The 21,853-nt window shown below is 39.9% G+C and overlaps 1 protein-coding gene and 1 pseudogene across 15 annotated transcripts in view; both read left to right on the top strand.

The window, feature by feature from the left end:
- ERBIN (erbb2 interacting protein) overlaps window positions 1–21,853 on the top strand; it is a 149,825-nt gene that overhangs the window by 38,572 nt on the left and 89,400 nt on the right. For 11 of the 15 annotated variants that reach the window (XM_055254318.2, XM_055254322.2, XM_055254315.2 and 8 more), the window contains exon 2: window positions 19,031–19,078. The exons of the other annotated variants lie outside the window; for them this stretch is intronic. The gene's annotated coding sequence lies outside the window, so the exon portion shown is untranslated. The remainder of the gene's footprint in view (window positions 1–19,030; window positions 19,079–21,853) is intronic. 15 annotated transcript variants of the gene reach the window in all.
- LOC129468575 (T-cell leukemia/lymphoma protein 1B-like) lies at window positions 13,971–14,720 on the top strand (annotated as a pseudogene).

The following is a 21,853-nucleotide window of genomic DNA, read 5'->3' as shown; positions in this document are numbered from 1 at the left end:
CTGCAACCTCCACCTCCTGGGTTCGAGCAATTCTCCTGTCTCAGTCTCCCGAGTAGCTGGGACTACAAGCGCCTGCCACCATGCCCTGCTCATTTTTGTATTTTTAGTAGAGACAGCGTTCCCTGTGTTGGTCAGGCTGGTCTCAAAACTCCAGACCTCAGGTGATCCACCTGCCTTGGCCTCCCAGCGTGCTGGGATTACAGGCATGAGCCACTGCGCCCGGCCTATTACTTTTATTTTTAAATTTGGAGAAATTATATAGCTCAGTTCATAAATAAGTAGATGAACAAAGCAACTACTTTCTTTTCCCAAATTTTTGTTTCAAATAAGAAGGGAAATATCATGATTGAGAGGTCTCTTCCTTTCTTTTAGTAAAAATAATGCAATACTGTGTTTAAGGGCATGTTAGTGAATGAGAGTTAGTATTGACCTTATGCTACTGTGATATATGTCAATTAAAAAATGCTAATGTGTCAATTTCGGGAGGATAAAGCAAAAAGAAAAAAATGCTAATGTGAGAACAAGCATGCCAGCAAGCCATGGTCACCCCACACCCAATAAAACAGGTAAACAGGAGAACACGAAAAGTACCTGTGAGGATGAATAGTATATATAAAATATTTTCAAAGAAACAAGTTACTCTTATGTATCCTTAGTAGAAAGGAAAAACTATTATTTATTCAGCTTATGTATAATTATGTTTTCTGTTGCTGATTCAGTTACTTTTGGGAAAGGTAGTACAAGTAAAGCCACTTAATATGGCTTTTTGTTGGACATTTGGGTTTCTTAGAGCAGCTAACGAAAATGTAGCTTTTATGCCCTTTGTTTTTTAACATAAAGAATCTGAGATTGAAGAGGTAACGTGTTCAGGATTACAGAATGGTAAATGGTGGCATCTAGACTCAAATGTAAAGCAGTATCATTTCCAAAGCCAGCTACTTTTGTGTTCAGCTATATTGTTTTTGAATTATCAGTGATTTATTGGTAGGCTTTTTGTTATCTGGGAATTCCTTCTATTAAAATTATATTGTCAATTGTTGAAATATGCAGGTTTTAACTAGTTGCATTGACACAGCTTGATTTTGTGTCACTTTAAAACTCACCCCCTGCTCCCCCAGGGAGCAAAAACAAATAAAAACCACATATAAACATAGCTTTCTAGGAACAGTAGTTTCAGATACTGCTTCCTAAATTGTTCAGATATCTTAGCTTTTCAGTTCTGTTTGTTCCAAGGTGGTCATATATTGTTATTTTTCAATAATCAGATTTAGTTGTTTTGCCATTTTTGTTTAGGGAATTACTATTAATTTTTTTTAATATTAAGCATGATAAGCTTCAGATGTTCCTCTTTTTTAAGACCTGGTTCTCATATATTGAGTTGTTTCACTTTTGTTACCTTGCCCCAAAGTAATTGAATCAGCAACAGAAGAAAGCATGACATTTTAATTGTCTACATCAAATTACATAAACTGGTGAAGTATGAAGACTACACTGTTAAATTATTAATGACTTTTGTTTATTAAACCAAGCAGTGAAAGAGATGGTATAGGGACATTCCCCTCGTATTTTATAAGTCATATTATTGGCTACAGAGTATCAGGATTGTTTTTAGCTCTGCATTGCTGAGTGATCTGTCTAAAACTTAAATTAGACTATGTCCCTCCTTTGCTTATAAGTCTTAAAAACTGCTGCTTGGCTGGGCGTGGTGGCTCACGCTTGTAATCCCAGCACTTTGGGAGGCCGACGCGGGCGGATCACGAGGTCAGGAGATCGAGACCACGGTGAAACTCCGTCTCTACTAAAAATACAAAAAATTAGCCGGGCGTGGTGGCGGGCACCTGTAGTCCCAGCTATTCGGAGAGGCTGAGGCAGGAGAATGGCGTGAACCCGGGAGGCGGAGCTTGCAGTGAGCCGAGATTGCGCCACTGCACTCCAGCCTGGGCGACAGAGCGAGACTCCGTCTCAAAAAAAAAAAAAAACCTGCTGCTTACCAAAGTCTATATTACTTAGTATGGTATTTAAAGCTTTTAAGTTCTAGCCCCCTGCTGACTACTCTAACGTCATTCCTATATATTTCAAAGCCTATCCTACCGAAGTTTGTCTGCTGGCAACACTAACTACTTTTTTTATGTATGTAGAGAGATTCTACACTTTGGTTTATATATTCTGTTCTGTCCTGTTAGACTGTTTCCCTTACCACCAGACTATTTGGTCTCTTTTTTCCCCACATTTGTAACTTTTTATATTCTTTTTAAGACGTGCTCTTGCTCTTTTGCTCAGAGTTGAGTGCAGTCGTGAATCATAGCTCATCGTGGCATTGAACTCCTGGGCTCAAGCAATCCTCCTGCCTCAGCCTCCCAAGTGTAGCTGGGACTACAGACATACACCAGCATGCCTGGCTAATTTTATTTTTATTTTTATTTATTTTTAGAGACAGGGTGTTGTTGTGTTGACCAGGCTGGTCTTGAACTCCTGGCCTCAACTCCTGCCTCAGCTGGGATTACAGATGTGAGCCACTGGGCTGGGTGGCTATCATGTTTTATCTAAAATTAGAAACTCCTTGAGGCAGGGACCATTTATGTTTGTATCTTCAGTGTTCAGCACCTAGTAGTAACTCATCAAATGTTTGTTTTCTTTCTGACATATTTGTCATATTTGTATTTGTTGTATTTAGCATCAGAAAGCCAAATATGGTCATTCAACATTAATTTGACTGATTCCGTTGGTTATTTTAGTCCAGAATTGCTACCAAAGTGTTTAGGTTTGACCTTTTTGTGCCCATGAAGTCTAGTCATTTTGATGATAAATCTAAATTGGTTGAGGTGTAATGGAAAAGGCAGCCAGGTATCTAGAAGTGACTGTGACAGTTGCAGATTTATCTTGTTTGTGCATGCTGGTTTTTTTTTTCAGTGTTCAAAGCCTGTGTTGCATCAGGTTTTCAGGTTTAGATTTCCTAAATTTGGAACACAAAGTTCCCTTTTTAGAAGAATAGGTATTGAGCCCTTGAGCATGGGTAGAAAGATAGAGACAGCCCTTGAGCATGGGTGGAAAGATAGAGACAGAGTGATTTGCAAAATAATGGAGGATCATATTTATATTTGAATTTTCACTTATTTGAACTTTCAGATTTCAGCTCAAAAGCTTTGGTATAAGTAAAGTATATTAATAAGACTCTTTGGATGAAAGTAACCGAAACCAGTAAAAATAAGGTAATAAGGATGTAATAGTTTCTTATGGGCACTCAACAGCTAGAATGCAGTTAGTCTCAGAAAAGAATTAGAACAAATAACTGGAAGGCCATCAGGAATCCAAAACCATCACTCTTTTATATTTTATATTTTATTTTTCTCTCTTCAGATGAGCATTCTCTTTCTATGTCCATATGGTAGAAGGCGGCAGCTCCATAGATTATGGCTTCAGATGTTACAGTTCCGCTAAATGCAGAGACAGACTTGCTATCTTTCAGTCCCACTTACATATCCTGGGGAGAGAGCAAATGATTGACTGGCTTGAGTCAGGTGCCCGTTCCCTTTCCAGTCTGCTCCATCTAGGAGGGCAGTGTTACCTGGTACCAAAATAGATGTTAGAGGGCCACCCCTTTCAAATGGGACAATAGCTCTCGCAACAGGGCTACTATATTGTGCAGATTGCTTATTCCACATGCTGCTTGCCAAGCCGTATACCTATAAGGGCTGCAGTTTTAACATTTGTACAAAGGTGGTTTATGGATTTGTGGTAACCTTTTCTCAGAGAAAGGAGGAGTCATTGTGAATTGGGGGGCTATTCCAAGGGGGTCTGCTACGTCATTTTGGGGGGATATTTATTGTCCATCTTAGTATTGCCAAACTCTTAGCATTGAAATATTAGATTGTCTCTCACCCTTGGGCCATGGAGTTTTATTGCAGCAAAAACAAAAATCCATATGTATATAAGTGTTTTCTCAATAGGTATACTGACAGTGGACTTACTATGATGTGGAGCTTTTTGACATTTGTGGACCTGCTGAGGTGTCCTTACACTCACTGAGAACCATTGATGTTATGCAAATGCTATTAAACTTTGCATCTAAGACTTCTTATTTGTCCTGTGACCTCTGATTATATTTCAACATGCATAAAATACCTTAGAGAGATGGGGAGTGCCATGTATGTGAATGAACTTGGCAGTAAGCACCCCATAGTTTCTACAGAAAAATTTAAAGAATATTTTTTACTTAAAATTAAGTACTTTCAAAATAATGTGTGGTTAAGTAGAAGCTTAAATTTTTGTTTTTCTTTTTTTCCTCTCCATATCTGTTGTACTATTTCACTTACAAAATAAATCTTCAGACCTAAGGGATGTTTGGGATAGTTTTACAGGATTATGGATTTTATTCCTAAAATAGACCTGAATGCTACTAAAAGTGAAACTTTTTAAAGATAAGATTTTCATCAAGTGGTGGTATTTTAAAGCTTTACTTATAAGCGGTAATAATTAACCTTTGAAAATCCTGCTGTAATAAGGTGTTGGGAGTGATCTAGCTTTCTTTGGAAGGTTTTTGATGTTCCTAATCATTCCCAGCCTAAATTAACCCCAAGGAAAATGTGAACTTCAACCTGACCTCTCATTGTTTTGCCGATTCCTACCTTTTTTTCTGTTTCCTTTTGGTTCTTTTATTTCTGTTCCTTCTGTTCAGTTTAGGGGAAAGAATAAACTTATAAAGAAATTCACCTTAAGAAATTAGGGCCTTGTCACATATACACCATGGAATACTATGCAGCCATAAAAAAGGATGAATTCATGTCCTTTGTAGGGACATGGATGAAGCTGGAAACCATCATTCTCAGCAAACTCGCAAGAACAAAAAACCAAACACCACATGTAGTAGGTGGGAACTGAACAGTGAGAACACTTGGACACAGGAAGGGAAACATCACACACCAGGGCCTGTTGTGGGGTGGGGGGAGGGGGAAGGGAAAGCATTAGGAGATATACCCAATGTAAATGACGAGTTAATGGGTGCAGCACACCAACATGGCACATGTATACATATGTAACAAACTTGCACGTTGGGCACATGTACCCTAGAACTTAAAGTATAATAAAAATAAAATAATAAAATAAATTAAAAAAAGAAATTAGGGCCTTGTCTCTTCCAGATTAATTTGCATTTTAATAGAGGATGTATGAAGAGGGACCAGAAGAAATAACTAATGGTGGAATTTCATGCACTGTGGCACCCACATCTAGGATTCTCAAATCAGGTCATGCTTTTCATCAGGTCTGGTTCAGTTTCTAGGGCAGTAGACACACTGCATAAAAACATTTTATTTATAGCCACTTTCACTTAAAATACTACTTAAAGAACCAAAGAAGTAATTAGTGTATTGAATTGGATAGGTGGAATGAGGAGTCAGTAGTAAGGCAAAAGGCCTCACCTGAACAAAGGATTTGATTCAGTAGTAAAGTTGTGTAAAGGCAAATTGAGAATAGATTAAGGAGGTTTGGGGATTAAGAAATGTTTTTTAGGTTTTTAAAGAGGAAAGGGAGATAGTAAAATAAATGATTTTAAGGAAAAAAATTAGGTGCTGACTAAATAGAATTAAGGAATCAGTTTGGAATCTATTGTGCTAATACATAAAAGTGGGCTGGGCCAGGCGCGGTGGCTCACGCCTGTAATTCCAGCACTTTGGGAGGCTAAGGCGGGCGGATCACGAGATCAGGAGATCGAGACCATCCTGGCTAACACAGTGAAACCCCGTCTCTACTAAAAATACAAAAAATTAGCCGGGCGAGGTGGCGGGCCCCTGTAGTCCCAGCTACTCGGGAGGCTGAGGCAGGAGAATGGCGTGAACCCCGGGGGGCAGAGCCTGCAGTGAGCCGAGATCGTGCCACTGTACTCCAGCCTGGGCGACAGCGAGACTCTGTCTCAAAAAAAAAAAAAAAGTGGGCTGAGGCCAGGCGCGGTGACTCATGCCTGTAATTCCAGCACTTTGGGAGTCTGAGGCTGGGGGATTACTTGAGGCCAGGAGTTTGAGACCAGCCTGGGCAACATAGCGAAACTCCGTCTCTACAAAATAAAAACTAAAAAAATTACCCAGATGTGGTGGTGCACACATGTGGTCCCAGCTACTTGAGAGTACCCTTGGGCCATGGAGTTTTATTGCAGCAAAAACAAAAATCCATGTGTATATAAGTTTTCTCAATAGGCATATTGACAGTGGACTTATTATGATGTGGAGCTTTGACATTTGTGGACCTGCTGAGGTGTCCTTACACTCATTGAGAACCATTGATGTTATGCAAATGCTATTAAACTTTGCGTCTAAGACTTCTTATTTGTCCTGTGACCTTTGACTATTAGAAAGCAAGCATAGATTGGTAGTGAGGCAGAGGTAATGCCTAGAGAGGCAGTGCTGCTCCTGTATCATACTGGATGGATAAAAGCTCACGTCTCATCCTATCTGGAGAGAATTTTCAGAGACCATCTATATGCTTCTTGGGAGGTTTAATTAGATTGATCCCCTGTTATCTCTAGGGATGACATTGATAGTATACTACTCCTTATATTGGCTTTTCTTCCATCCCTGTCTTACTCTTCCTGCTCCTGTAGGTCATTCTCTAGACAGATTGCTTTTACTCAGGTTCTTACCTCAGCCATTGCTTTTGGGAGAACCCAAACTAAGACAGCAGTCATTAGAGTACTTAGTATTTAGAAGGTAGATAAGAGTTCGGGAATTGAAACTGGTTGATCACCAAAGGTGTGAGTATATATAGAAAAGAAGGCCAGGATATATGTTCTTTGTATCATTAGGAATGTGGTAAGAGGTTGGCATAAAGAGGAGCAACTAGCAAAGGAAACTGAGGTTTGACCAGTGGTATAGGAACAAAACTAGGAGGATGTGTGGTGTGTTGGAAGCTAAATGAAGAAAACTTGTAAAGTGAGGGGAAGCGATGCTACTAAGAAAGCAAGGGGGAGAAGTGAGTTTAGATTGTCTATTTAATTTATTTTATTTATTTATTTATTTATTTTTGAGGTGGAGTCTCGCCCTGTCACCGTGGATTGCAGTGGTGCAATCTTGGCTCACTGCAACCTGTGCCTCCTGGGTTCAAGCAATTCTCCTGCCTCAGCCTCTTGAACAGCTGGGATTACAGGCATGTGCCACGATGCCCAGCTGATTTTTGTATTATTAGTAGAGACAGGATTTCACTGTGTTGGCCAGGCTGGTCTCAAATTCTTGACCTCAGGTGATCTGCCTGCCTCAGCCTCCGAAAGTGGCTGGGATTACATGCGTGAGCCACCACATCCAGCCATATTTTTTTATTTTTTGCAATGGAGTCTCACTCTGTCACCCAGGCTGTAGTGCAGTGGCGCAGTCTTGGCTCACCGTAACCTCCGCCTCCCAGGTTCAAGTGATTCTCTTGCCTCAGCCTCCCGAATAGCTGGAATTACAGGTGCCCGGCATCACGCCTGGCTAATTTTTGCATTTTTAGTAGAAACGGGCTTTCACCATGTTGGCCAGGCTGGTCGCGAACTCCTGGCTTCAAGTGATCCACCTGCCTTGGTCTCCCAAAGTGCTGGGATTACAGGTGTGGGCCACTGCGCCTGGCCAGATTGTCTATTGAATTTAGATGTTTTAAGAACAGTTTTTCTTGAAATGATGGGGACAAAGTGTGATTGGAGTGGATTTAGGAACACTTGATAGAATAATTGAAGTCAGTGCATGTGGACAACTTGTTTGAGGAATTTCTCTGTAAAAGGCAGTAGAGTAATGGGTTGGTAGCTGTAGAGAGAGATGTGGTTTCAGAAGAGATTCTTTTTTAAGATGAGAGAAAAAATACACCTGCTTTGGTATAGCATATTGCTGTGTGTGGTCACAATCAGTTTAGAGTATTTTAGACTGTTTCTCTTTGTAAGGATAGACTTAATATTCCCCATCATAATTAGGGTTCTTTCTAGTTAATTTGACTGCCTTTTTCTGTTTCCATTTAGGGCTCCCTAAGTCATGCATAATGAATTCATGGAGGAAAAGAAGTTGTTACAAGTTACTAGGAGAAACAAAGGTGATTGGGAATTACTCTGGCATAGACATAAACATGAGGAAATGAAGTGATGGAATACCTGTGGGGAAATTAATCCTGCTACAGGATCGTATCTTATGGGGAAGAGTTTAGAATCCAGTCAAGACTATATGAGAGGCTGGGCACAGTGGCTTACACCTATAATCCCAGCACTTTGGGAAGCTGAGGTGCTTGGATCACTTGAAGCCAGGAGTTTGAGACCATCCTGGCCAACATGGTGAAACCCTATCTCCATTAAAAATACAAAAATTAAATATATGTAGTTGCATACACTTGTAATCCCAGCTACTGTAGAGGCTGAAGCATGATAATTGCTTGAACCCGGGAGGCAGAGGTTGCAGTGAGCTGAGATCGCACCACTGTACTCCAGCCTGGGTGACAGAATGAGACTGTCTCACCCAAAAAAAGAAAGATTATACAAGAAAGTTATTTCTAGGTTTGAAACAATGTCATGATTTAATTTCCCTGTCATATTAAGCAACAGCTTTGTGAATATACATATTTGTGATCCATATTGTCACAAATGTCTTCTTGCACACCTTTTATTGACCTATTGTTGAAAATAGCCAAGTCAACTCTATGCTAGGAACAGGTGAAATTTACCCACAGACTTCCAGTCTTTATTTTATGCAGTTTCACCTTTTCCAGGTATTGTTATGAGCCATATTGAGCTGTTTTCTTTCCTCATTCTCTCCCACCTTTTCCTTCAGATTATAGAATGGTCTAATGTCAGTTTTTCATGGTTAATTCTGTCTGAGATGTTTGCATTTGTAGTCGTATTTCTAATTGTGGAATGAACAACTTTTTCTCTTGAAAAAAAATTGAGGCTCCCTTGTTTCCTAAGTTACATCAGTCCTGCTACACTGAGATGGAAGAGGATTCCACAGATTCTTCTGCCTTGACCTACACTTTATAAAATAGGGCTAGCAAAAATTGGTGGACTCAAGGAAGCCTTAGTGATCTGAATTTCAGAAATAACAAGAGTTCTGTGTAGGTGAATGTGGCATTTTGCCTGCCTGGGGGCAGGTGCCTGGTATCAGTATAGGTGGATAATATGGAGAGACATTGAAGGGATAGGATAAAAGCATTCAAGAGTTAGGATCCTTGAATGACAGTGTGGGCTTTAGGGAAGATGTGGGACTCTGACAGAGCCTCAAAGGCAAAAATCAAATAATTAAACATGATACTTGGGTCTGTCTTTCCCTGTTACATTTTGCCAAGAAGTCGCAGGAGGGGAGAGGATTGAAAGCATAGAGAAATCATGTAGTCCTGCAAATTCAAGGAGTGCTTGGAATTTGGGACCCTGTTGGACTTGAATCTGAAGGTAAACTGAACCAAAAAATATTTGGAACTGCAACCCAAGCTTCTACTACCTCAGATTTGACAAGATCGAAAAGGTGGCTGTGGGTTGGTGATGGGGAGGTTGGGATTTGGGCTGATGACAGATCGATTGAGTCTAATTAAAGCTGCTGCCAGCTCAAATGGACTCTACTAGAAATCTGAATTTCCAACCTTTATCCTGGGAGAAGTAGAAGGACCTTACACTCCCTGGGAAATAACACTTAAAACAATATTATAGTGGGGCGTGGTGGCTTATGCCTGTAATCCTAGCACTTTGAGAGGTGGAAGCAGGAGGATTGCTTTAGCCCAGGAGTTCAAGACCAGCCTGGGCAACATAGTGGGACCCCGTCTCCACAAAAAATAAAAAACTGCTGACTGTGGTGGTGGTGCATGCCTGTAGTCCCAGCTATTTGGGAGACTGAGGTTGGGGATTACTTGAACCTGGGAGGTTGAGGCTGCAGTGAGCTGAGGTTGTGCCAGTGCACTCCGGCCTGGGTGACTGAGACCCTGTCTGGAAAAAAACCCGCAAACCAGATGAATAAAAATTATACTGAATTTCTGACTATTACCTTACAGTGTCTAGAATATTATAAAATATATGAAACATACAAAGACATGGAAAAGGGTGATTGTATAGGCTTATAGATGACCGAATTATTGGAATTAGGAGAAAAAGAACATTAAGGCAATTGGCAGGATAATATATGGGGGATTGAGTATTTCAGGTGAGTAATGGACGTGCCAAAAAACCAAATGCATATTCTGGAACTGGAAAATAGAGTATATTAAATTTAAAAAATTGATCAAATAGCCTTAATAGCAGTTCTATGATAAGAAATAAAGACAGAAGGAAATGGTATATGTGTGAATAAATACGAAAGTTTATTTTCTAGTTTTTAAATTTATATAAATGACAGTGGATAGCACAAAGCCAAAAATAACAATGTATTATCGAATTTATAGTATGTATCAGTAAAATATAAGACAGCATAAAAGATGGAAGTAAATATACGCCTACTCTTTTATAGTACTTAGGTTATATGTGAAATGGTGTAATATCATTGAAAATGGGCTATGATGAATGAAGAATGCATATTGTAATTTCTAGAGCAACCAAAAATGTAGGATAGCTAAAAGTCCATAAAAGGAGATAAAATGGAGTAAAAGGAAAACTTTATTAGAAGGTAAGAAAAGAGGAACAAAGAACAAATAGAAAATAAATATGATGCTGGGTGTGGTGGCTCACCTGTAATCCCAGTGCTTTGGGAGGCCGAGGCAGGGGGATCACTTGAGGTCAGGAGTTCGAGACCAGCCCGGCCAACATGGGGAAACCCTGTCTCTACTAAAAATACAAAAATTAGCTGGGTGTGGTGTCGGGTGCAGTGTCGGGCGCTTGTAGTCCATGCTACTCAGGAGGCTGAGGCAGGAGAATCGCGTGAACCTGGGAGGTGGAGGTTGCAGTGAGCCGAGATCATGCCGCTGCACTCCAGCCTGGGTGACAAAGCAAGACTCCATCTCAAAAAAAAAAAAAAAACAAAAACAAAGCAAAAATAAACAATAATGTGATAGTTTTAAGTTCTGTCATAGCAATAATTACATAAAATATGAAAGATCTAAGCCCACCATTAAAACATAGAAATTGTCAAATTTGATTTCTAAAAAGACCCAACATTATGCTTCCTACAAATGGGTACTTGAAATGTAAAGACATTTGGTTAAAAGTAATAGATGGAAAATATATACCATATTAACACTAATCAGGAGAAAGCTCCTATGGCTATCGTGACATCAGGCAAAATACTAAAAGACAATGATTACTAGCAGGAAAAAAAAAGCCTTGTAATGTGAGAAGAAGGATCCATTCACCAAGAAGATAGGAGCCCTAAATATCTATTCACTGTATAATGGACCTCCAACATACATGAAATAATAGACAAATTTACAACTATGGTTAAGAGATGCCTATACTTTTCAATAACTTACAGAAAAAGCCATAAATTGGTAAGGCTATAGAAGATTTGAACACAACTGTCAACCAATTTTATCTAATTGACATTTGTAGAACATTATATGCAAGAGATGCAGTATGTGACATTCATGAGTGGAACCTCTCACTAAGAATTATGTGGGGCCGTCAAAAGTCTCAACATATTTCAAAGGCTTGAAATGATAGTACTGTTCTATTGACCGCATTGGAATTACACAGCAATCAGTAACGAAATGAGGTTTGGTAGATTACCAAATATTTTGAAATTAAGGAAGTCAATTTTGAACAACCCATCAGTAAATGAATAAATCAAATGGAAAATTAGAAAGGACATTAAATAAATTCAGCAAAAGACAACATCAAAATTATTAAATGCAGCGCTTAGATTATTAAAGTAGTACTCGGATAATTTATATCTTTAATGAAGAAACAAGGATTAGAAAGTTTTATTCTAAAGACAGAAAAAGAAATTCAGAATAAGTGAAAGGCAGAAGATATAGAGAAGAAAGCAGAAATCAATGAAATAGAAAGCATATTCTAAGAAAATGAACAAAATATAACATTTCCTCTTTGAAAAGATCAATACAATTGATAAACCTCTAGCAAGATTGACTGAGGGGAATAAAAAAATCTGCAGATTACTGGTATAAAAAATGAGGGAGGTGCTTATGGTACAGATTCTGTAGCTGTTACAAGGATAAAAAGGAAATAACTTTAAAAATTTTGTTTTAGTTATTTTTAAACAACAAAAACCAATTGTTTCAGGTAACTGTTTCTGTGTTAAGAATCTCTCAACCACTTGGTGGCTTAAAACGACAGCAGTTGACTATTTCTCTGAATTATGTGAAACAGCATGTGGTCTTTTATCCCAGGCTTCTTTGTGGCATTGTGTTCTCAGGGCAACATTCAAAGAAGGTAAAGGTGGACTTTGCAAATCGTGAGGCATAGGGACTGTCACTTGCCCAACAAAACTTATGCTGCATTGAGTTGATGTAAACAAGTCACAAGGCCTGCCCAAATTCATGGGGTTGGGGAAATAGATTCTATCTCATGATTTTAGGTGGTGTAAAACATTCTGGCCATGTTTTTCAGTCTACAGTGGTTAAGTCAGAAATAGTGAAGTCTGAGATTTTACCCTGTTTACAAACTAAAAAGTTAAGCCTGCCAGAAAACAGAATACCTTTAGATTAGAGACAAAGAGAGATTATTACCACAAAAGCAGTAACTAGAGCAATGTCTTGTGTCAGTTCTTTGAGCCTTAATCTTCACAGGGTGACGTACTGAAAGTCCTGTAATACCTGCTCATGCAGTAGTGTACGTTACAGGAGAAGAACCCCAAATTGGAAAACCTGAGCTTACTGGTAACCTGTCCATCCTCTCCTCTGGAGTATAAGCAAATCTTTTCTGGGGAGGGGAAGGTGGACTCTCTGAATCTTGCTTAGTGTTATTATCCTAGAATGTCTCTATACAAACACCTTTGTAAATGACATTGCTTAGAGAACTGAGAACATGCAGGAATGTGAAATGTCTGTGGAGAATTGTCTTTCAACACAGTGTACTCTCGATCACAATAATTTGCCTTCCTCTCATATACAAAATTTGATCACTCTTCTCCAAAAGTCTTATTCCATTAGAGTATGAGGCTTGATGATCTGTCTCATCAAAGTGAGATCTAGATAAAGATAAGGCTCCTCAATGCCATTTGTAATTAGAAAAATGCAAAATAAAAACCAGATACTGCAATTACGTAGGCTAAAATTAAGAAAGACTGACAGTGCCAAGTGTTGGTGAGAATGTAATTGGAATTCTCTTTGCTGGGAGTGTTAACTAATAAAACCACTTTGTAAGACAATAGTTTTGAATAGAATTAAATTACTTATAGACTATGACCCAGCAGTTTCATTCCCATATATTTACCTATGAGAACAGAAGCCTGTGTTCTTATAACGCTTGTACACAAATGTACTTTTATTCAGGACAGACTGTCTTGGTCAGGATGTTGACTGGGAAGGATCAAGTGTGAACTTTGTAGGGTGATGGAAATGTTACATGTCTTGATTCCTGCTGGTTATATGATTGTATTTCTCTATCATCTATACTCTTAGAATGTGTTCATTATGTAAATTGTATCTAAAAATATAAAAATGGAAAATTTTGCAAATGTAAGGATTCCTTGGTAACTTCAGTGTATATGTCTACCACTTAATTGCACAGTAATAAATTTTTAGACATGTTTAGGCTAACTATAGTTTAATACAAAATTTTAACACTGTTCATATTAAAAAAAACACCCAGCTTTCTTCTCGATTAGAATTAGGCTAATGGGACCAGACATTGATGTTGATCTTCTAGTTATAAGTATCATCTAGCCATCAGCATCTTTTCCTTATTTCTTGTATATGTTGTAGGCATATCACATTTTATACATATTTAGTTTTTGACTATTGTCCTTAAAACGCTCTTACACAGTGTTTATAATTTTTTCATTACATAAGTTCAAAAACTTTTTACTCTTCTTACCTTCCTATCTTTATTCTTTTTCATATTATTATTTTAATTGTTTACTATTTATGTACTTATCAGTAAGGGGTTAATAATGTTCATAAAATGCCTTGGAACTAAGCACAAATATACCAAATACAGATTAGCAACATTGTGATAACTATGATTAAACTAAATGATCTTACACAACCACTAAATACCATCTAATAGGTGTGGGCATGCCTGAGGAGGCTTTGCTTTACATTTTTACAAAATGAAATATTGCACCACATAAGATTGCTCTTAAATCCAGCCGAGTATACATGTGCGCCTCGAGGCGACCCCAGAGTGCAGTGTTGCCATGGCCTCTGAAGCTTCTCCGCATCTCAGGGCACCCCCTCAACTGTCTGTGGATCTGGAGGCCTGGCATCTATGAGGATGACGAGGGGAGGACCTGGGTGACTGTGGTGCGCCCCAGTCCCCCTGCACAGAGAAAGGGCCAGGTGCTTGAGCTCCCAGGGCAGCACATATGAACCCAGCATCATGGTGCACATGTGGCAGATGCTAGTGCACACCCGGGAGCCACTGTCCCCCAGCCAGCTGCCCTTCTCCCACCTGTTCCCCTCGTGGCAGCTCTACCCCAGGAGGAGGTACCAAGCAGCAAATTCCAGTTTCTGGGAAATAGTGGACCAGATCGTCTCCATGGAGCAGCTGGTCCTAACATATTGGCCGGCAAGGAATAACTGACGTTGGGAGTGGCTGGCCCTGCTGGCCCTGACTCCTCTGGCCTCATGTCTCTTTGGGCCCCCTCAGTGAGGATCTTTGTGTACTTGCTATTCTGTTTGCACACCCAGCATGGCCTCCTTGCAGGCAGTAGGCAGTGGGGCCCCTGCCCACTCAGCTTCTCTCATTTTCTTCACTTATCAGTCTTGTCCTGTCACTCAGATCTACACTGAGGGCAGTTGGCCTGGATGGGCTTCACTAGGGGCCCTGTCTGTGCACTGGGTCCGTTTCCCCTGCTGGCTGCAAGCCATGGGTTCTCTTTCTCCTCTCTGCCCCTCATGCTGACCTTCTAGATGCCACTCCCAAATCCCCTTCACTCCATACCCACCAGGCTGCATGCCTAGCCAGTCCTCTGGCACCCTCAGTGCAGCCCATGATGGGGAACTCACCATCAGCAGTCAGTGGCTCGGTTTAAGAGATGGCCGCAGAGGGAACTGGGTCTGGATGTGGACTTGGATGCCCTGTGGGTATCAGTTCTGCTGACACTTTGGCCTGAAATAGATAAAGTGCTGAGCAAGCAGTGTATGCTGGAGCCTCAGTAAGCCCATCTGCACAGTGGGGAGCATGGAGGGATGGGTTTAGCCTGTGCTTCACCTTGTTCAGTCCTTCAGCTCACAGCGGGATGCTAATCCATGAAGGTGACCTTGCAGTACTGGTTAATTAAACTTTATTGCTCACTGAAAAAAAAAAAAAATCTAGCCAGGTATGTCTTGTGATCTCTTTAGGTAAACAGAAAATGTGCTATATTAAAAAAAAAAAAACTTTATAGTGATTTTACTTTTCAATTTTTGTAGTAATTCTCAAACTGAGACTTCTGTCAAAATAATCTCAAGTAGAGGATGGGGAAGGCTAAATAATAGTGGCTGTGGTATGGATGAAATAAGATTGACCATGCATTGATTATTGTTGAAACTGTGTTGGAAAAAGGAATCACATGACATTTTTTTGTTGTTGGTTTGAGACGGAGTCTCAGTCTGTCGCCCAGGCTGGAGTGCAGTGGCGTGATCCTGGCTCACTCCAGCCTCCGCCTCCCGGGTTCAAGCAATTCTCTCGCCTCAGCCTCTTGAGTAGCTGGATTACAGGTGCACACCACCACGCCCAGTTAATTTTTGGATTTTTAGTAGAGATGGGGTTTCACCATGTTGGCCAGGCTGGTCTCAATCTCCTGACCTTGTGATCCACCTGCTTCAGCTTCCCAGAGTGCTGCGATTACAGGCGTGAGCCACTACGCCCGGCCCGACATTTTGTTTAAGACAAAGAATTTTGAGTTTTATACTGTACCTAATTTACTAAATCAGAATCTCTAGGGAGAGGGTATAGTATCTGTATTTTTCAAAAATAACGAGTGAATATTAACTAGCTAGTTGCAATTACAGCCAAGATTTGTTTTTCTTCTTCATGAGCAGCTTTCTAAATTGGTGGCAGAGTTTACTAGGGCAGTCTATGAATGGTTGCCCAAATCCTACTTATGAAAATTATCCATGAGCTCCTCTCTTTCTCTACTAGATTATTTCTATCTATCTGCCTACAAATCTGCTGTTGGATCTCTTCATTCATATTCGGGTCTGGCAACTACTTGATTTTTCTGATGTTTTATATAGCAAAACTACCTGAGTTGTTGATTCTAGTTCTTCTGTTCTTTCTTGAATCCCTTCCAAATAGTGTTTTGCCCCACCAACTGGAGGTGGTTTTGTCAAGATAGTCAATGACTTTCACATTAATAGACAGTGGCCATTCTAAGTCCTTATTAACAGAGTTGCTAACATCTTCCTCCTTGAAACATTTTTTTTTCCCCCTGGCTTTTAGAATATCATACTTTTTCTCTTGGGGTGGGGTGTTTCTTTTGCCTCACTTGACTGCTTCTCTTCAGTGTCCTTTGCTGGTCTTCTATAATGTTTTGGGGCTCAGCCATTGAACCTGTTCTCTTTTCTGTCTGCCCTCCTGCCCTTGATGATCTCATCTAATTTCATTGCTTTAAATATCATCTATAAGCAGATGACTTTCAAATTTATATCCACAGCTTGGATCTCTTCCCACATCTCTGAATGCCTATATCCAGCTGCTTACTCAGTGTCCTACTCAGATACCTTTCAAGTATTTCAAAGTAAAGTTTTTGAATACAAACATCTCTCTTCTCTCTGCCTTGCTCCTACCATGGTCTTACTCCATTTCAGTTTAGTGGCAGCTCCATTCTACCAGACTGTCATGTCTGTGGGAGTGTGTATGAGTGACAGAAGATTTGGTGGCCAACTTTGCTTGCTGTACACACAGCTTTGTTGTTGTTGTTGTTTTTTGTGGCATGCCGTATATGTAGAATTCTTAGAGAACATTAAACACACACGTTAAACACGTTAGTCCTATACCATTTGGCATAGCAACAAATAGTTTGATGTATTTAGGGCAGTTCTGAAATTCTGAAACACATAAATAGATATTACTCTGAGTTTTTAAGAAAAAGATGATTTATGATGTATGTACTTTTTATTAAGAGTATTATTTTTTGTTTTAGGCTGTCTCACTTTGGAATGTGTTGGCTGCAAGTACAGAAAACATATCAATAGTTTAAGCAAATAAGGGAATTAGTTTTCCCACATACCAAGAAATCCAGAAATAGAGAATAGTTAGCATTAATTCAGCTGCTCAGCAATGCTGTTTCCTCTGTCAGTCTTATTTATTGGCTGGTTATTAATCCTCATGCTTGTTGACTTAACGGTAATAGGATGGTTGTTGCAGCACTAGATACTGTGTACACACATACAAGGCTAGAAAAATGGGAGAGTGGTGGTGTCAGACGTATTTGCTCCCATTTATCAGGAAAGCGAATGTTTTTCCAGAATTAACCGGCACTTCACCCCCAAAGCAGACTTCAGAATATAAGTCTTTGATTTTCACTGTGTTACCCATTTCTTGTTTACCCCTCCAGGCATGGGAAACTCAAAAGTGGTAATTGAGCTGGGCCCCTTACTGCCCTGAATAATCTAGAGTCTTGAAAGGAAGGCCAGGTCACAGCTGTAAACCCAGCACTTTGGGTGGCTGAATTGGGTGGGAGGATTGCTGAGCCAGGAGTTTGAGACCAGCTTGGGCAACATAGTGAGACACTGTCTCCACACACACACACACACACACACACACACACACACACACACACACACAAAGAAAAGGTTAGCTGGGTGTGGTGGTGCACGCTTATAGTCCCAGCCACTCAAGAGGCTAAGGCAGGAGGATCCTTTGAGCCCAGGAGGTTGAGGCTGAAGTGAGCTGTGATTGTGCCACTGCATTCCAGCCTGGGTGACAGAGCAAGACCCTGTCTCAAAAAAAAAAGTCCAGGCATGGTGGCTCACACCTGTAATCCCAGCACTTTGGGAGGCCAAGGTGGTTGGATCGCTTGAGGTCAGGAGTTTGAGACCAGCCTGGCCAACATGGCAAAACCCCGTCTCTCTAAAATAAAGAGTTAGCCAGGTGTTGTGGTGCACGCCTGTAATCTCAGCTACTCGGCAGGCTGAGGCAGGAGAATCGCTTGAACCCAGGAAGTGCAGGTTGCAGTGAGCTGAGATTGTACCACTGTACTCCAGCCTGGGCAACAGAGTGATAACGTCTCCAAAAAAAGAAAAAAAAAAATCTTAGAAGGGAAAATAAATCCCATAAACAGCTAACAGTGCCTGCCACGTAGAACTATGAAAAATTACTAAAGTATAATTGGCCATTCGAGTTTATTTGCTTGGAAAATTATTTCTCAGTAAGTTCAAATTAATGGCATTTTAATGGTAGGTGAAAGAGTATTTATATAATGAGGGCTCTCAAGAGTTTATAAATGTATGAAGACTATCCACTATAAAGATAGCCATTTGGCTGGGTGCAGTGTCTCACATTTGTAATCCCAGCACTTTGGAAGACTGAGGTGGGAGAATCGCTTAAGGCCGGGAGTTCAAGACCAGCATGGCCAACATAGTGAGACCCTGTCTCTAAAAAAATTTTTTTAATTAGCTGGGTATGGTGGTATACACCTGTAGTCCTAGCTTCTCAGGAGGCTGAGGTGGGAGGATTGATTGAGTCCAGGAGTTTGAGGCTGAAGTGAGTCATGTTTGTGCCATTGGGCTCCAACCTAGGTGACAGAGTGAGACCCAGTCTCTTAAAAAAAAAAAAAAAAAAGGCTAGTCATTTATTTAGAAGCTAGTAAATATGTGTGTGTGTGTGTGTTTTTAAGAGGCAAATATTTTGGTTTGACTATTTGGCCTTAACTATTTTCAGTTTACAGAGGTTAATTTTTGAGAAGTTTAATTTAACTTTTTTATAAATTAGATATTTAAAGAGAAGTTCCTTAAAGTCATAAAGATCTGTTTTTATTGTTAATTTTGGTTCTTTTTTTGCTTTCCATAGAATGTTGGCTCAATTTAGAAACATCAGGGAGATAAATTCAACCCAGTGGTAAGTAACTTCAATTTCTTTTGGTAGAAAGTGTTCAGCATCCAGTTGCAGTGGCACATGCCTCTAATCCCAGCACTTTGGGAGGTCAGTGCGGGAGTTTGAGACCAGCCTGGGCAACATGGCGAAACCCCCATCTCTGTAGAAATTACAAAAATTAACCGGGCATGGTGGCTGGTGGCCTGGTGGTACCCTTGGGAGGCTGAGGTGGGAGGATCGCTTGAGCCTGGGAGATCGAGGCTGCAGTGAGCCAAGATCGCACCACTGCACTCCAGCCTGGGCAACAGAGTGTGACCCTGTTTCCAAAAAAAAAAAAAAAAAAAAAAAAAAAAAAAAAAAAGGCTTATTATTGTGCTCATTTTCTGGGTCGACTTATATACATTGTGTACGTTCTTCTCCATTGTGATTAGAAGATTCTTGTGTCTACAGTGTTACTTCTGATTTATAAAGTGGCTCTTCCTTATCATATACCTGAAATTCTAATGAGCAGTTCCCATGTTGATCAATTTAGCTCTGATCAGGCTAGGCTTTCTTCCTTTTGGATTACTTCCTTGTGTTATTCTGTAAAGGAGAATCAGTCTTTGGGTACTGTTACTCATTTACTTCTCTTTCATATGTTACTTTCCTCCTCTGCCCTCAAAAATTAAGGTTCTCAACCTTTCTTATCAGTCAGCAGTTTTTAGTCTGTACCACTTCCACTTGCAGGCCTATATAGATTTGGTGTTCATTTTTATATTGGCACCAGGCCCACTGAATTTGATCTGAGGTCTAAACCGCTGTCTTTATAGTCTCTATTCACAGAAAGTTTTCCTTTGAGATTTCAACTCTATTTAGCTTCCTAGAGCCCAATCTAATCTTCCTTTTCTGAATTTATTCTCCTTTCAGAGAAGTTCTACAATTTCTGTTTGTCTGTCTGCAACATGATTAGCTCTACAGAAAAAAAATTGGAAATTATTATATCTCCATTAACAATTACTTGACCCTATAAATTGTCTTATACCTCAAGTGCCCTACATCTTTATATGTTATCTTTGTATGTTTGGACCCAGTATGGTCCAGTGGCCATTAAGCGTTTACATGTGTGACTAATAAGCTGAATTTTTAATTTTATTTGATTTAGCTTTTAATACTAAGTTTAAATAGCCACATGTGTCTAGTGGCTACCATACTGGACATAGCAGATAGAATTCTTTCCCATTCTAAAGTGTCCTCCTAACTCAGTATCAGTTGTATTCTTAAAATGTCTAGAACAAGAAATTTTGTATTCATTTTTGGAATTTTTAAAATGATCTCATAAGCACATAAGTAAAATCTAAATTGTCTTCTGGTGATTAAAATCTTATTAGATGAACTGTTTATTCTTATTGGTAAAATATGTCTTAATATAAACAAAGATTGTTACTAAGTAGTAAACTTTTCTGGATATTTATTTGTTGATAGAGATTTTAGAGGGAAACGTTTAATGTTTGACATCTTAGTTTCTTTTTTTAAATTCTGAAGGAGAAGTATGTAGTGAAGATTTACTGATATTTGAATTGTTTTAAGAACCTTCCTTCAGGTATGCATTATTATATATTGAGAAGCAGTATAGAAGAGCACAGACTCAGTTTCTTCATGGAAAAATGCAGATAACAGCACATATCTTAGAAAGTTATAGTGACGATGAAATGAGAGTCTGCATATAGTTTATCTAAAGAACTTAGCACAGTGCCTGGTATAGAGTGACTGAGTAAGTAGGCCGGGTGCGGTGGCTTATGCCTGTAATCCCAGCACTTTGGGAGGCCAAGACGGGCGGATCATGAGGTCAGGAGATGGAGACCATCCTGGCTAACACGGTGAAACCCCATCTCTACTAAAAATACAAAAAAAATTAGCCGGGCGTGGTGGCAGGCGCCTGTAGTCGCAGCTACTCGGGAGGCTGAGGCAGGAGAATGGCGTGAACCCGGATAGTGGAGCTTGCAGTGAGCTGAGATTGCACCACTGCACTGCACTCCAGCCTGGGCGACAGAGCAAGACTCCATCTCAAAAAAAAAAAAAAAGTAGTGACGATGAAATGAGAGTCTGCATATAGTTTATCTAAAGAACTTAGCACAGTGCCTGGTATAGAGTGATTGAGTAAGTATAGTCAAAAAAATAATTTTTTTTTTTTTGAGACGGAGTCTCACTGTGTTGCTCAGGCTGGAGTGCAGTGGCACGGTCACGGCTCACTGCAGCCTCTGCCTCCCAGGTTCAAGCAGTTATCCTGCCTCAGCCTCCCAAGTACCTGGGATTACAGGCACGTGCCACCACGCCTGGCTAATTTTTTTGTATAAAGATGGGGTTTCACCATGTTGGCCAGGCTGGTTTCGAACTCCTGACCTCAAGTGATCCGCCTGCCTTGGTCTCCCAAAGTGCTAGGATTACAGGTCTGAGCCACTGAGCTCAGCCTAGAATAATCAATTTTTTAAAAAGATTGCAAGGGAAATACGTATCTTACTCTTTGTCACTTTTAAAATATATAATGTGAAGTAGAAGAATTAGAAGCAGTGCCTTGCAGATCCCTGTTACAGCTTGAGGCAAAAGGAAAAATCACTAATACCAGATCCTGTCTTTATTTTAACCTTGGACATTTTGTTTATACATGGATTCTTTTTCAGTAATCTGTATTTTTAAAACATTATATTAAGATATTGTATTTATCTTGATTACTGAATTTTTTGATACTTCCTTATATTTTGTGCCTGAGGCCTTACTGGCCTTAACCTAGTCTTGGTTCTGGTTAGAGGTAATCTAATACTC

The sequence above is a fragment of the Symphalangus syndactylus genome, chromosome 18 (assembly GCF_028878055.3).
Source record: "Symphalangus syndactylus isolate Jambi chromosome 18, NHGRI_mSymSyn1-v2.1_pri, whole genome shotgun sequence".
Taxonomy (NCBI): Eukaryota; Metazoa; Chordata; class Mammalia; order Primates; family Hylobatidae; genus Symphalangus; species Symphalangus syndactylus.
Note: the sequence above shows the minus strand (reverse complement) of the source record. Positions and strands in the feature narration are given on the sequence as shown.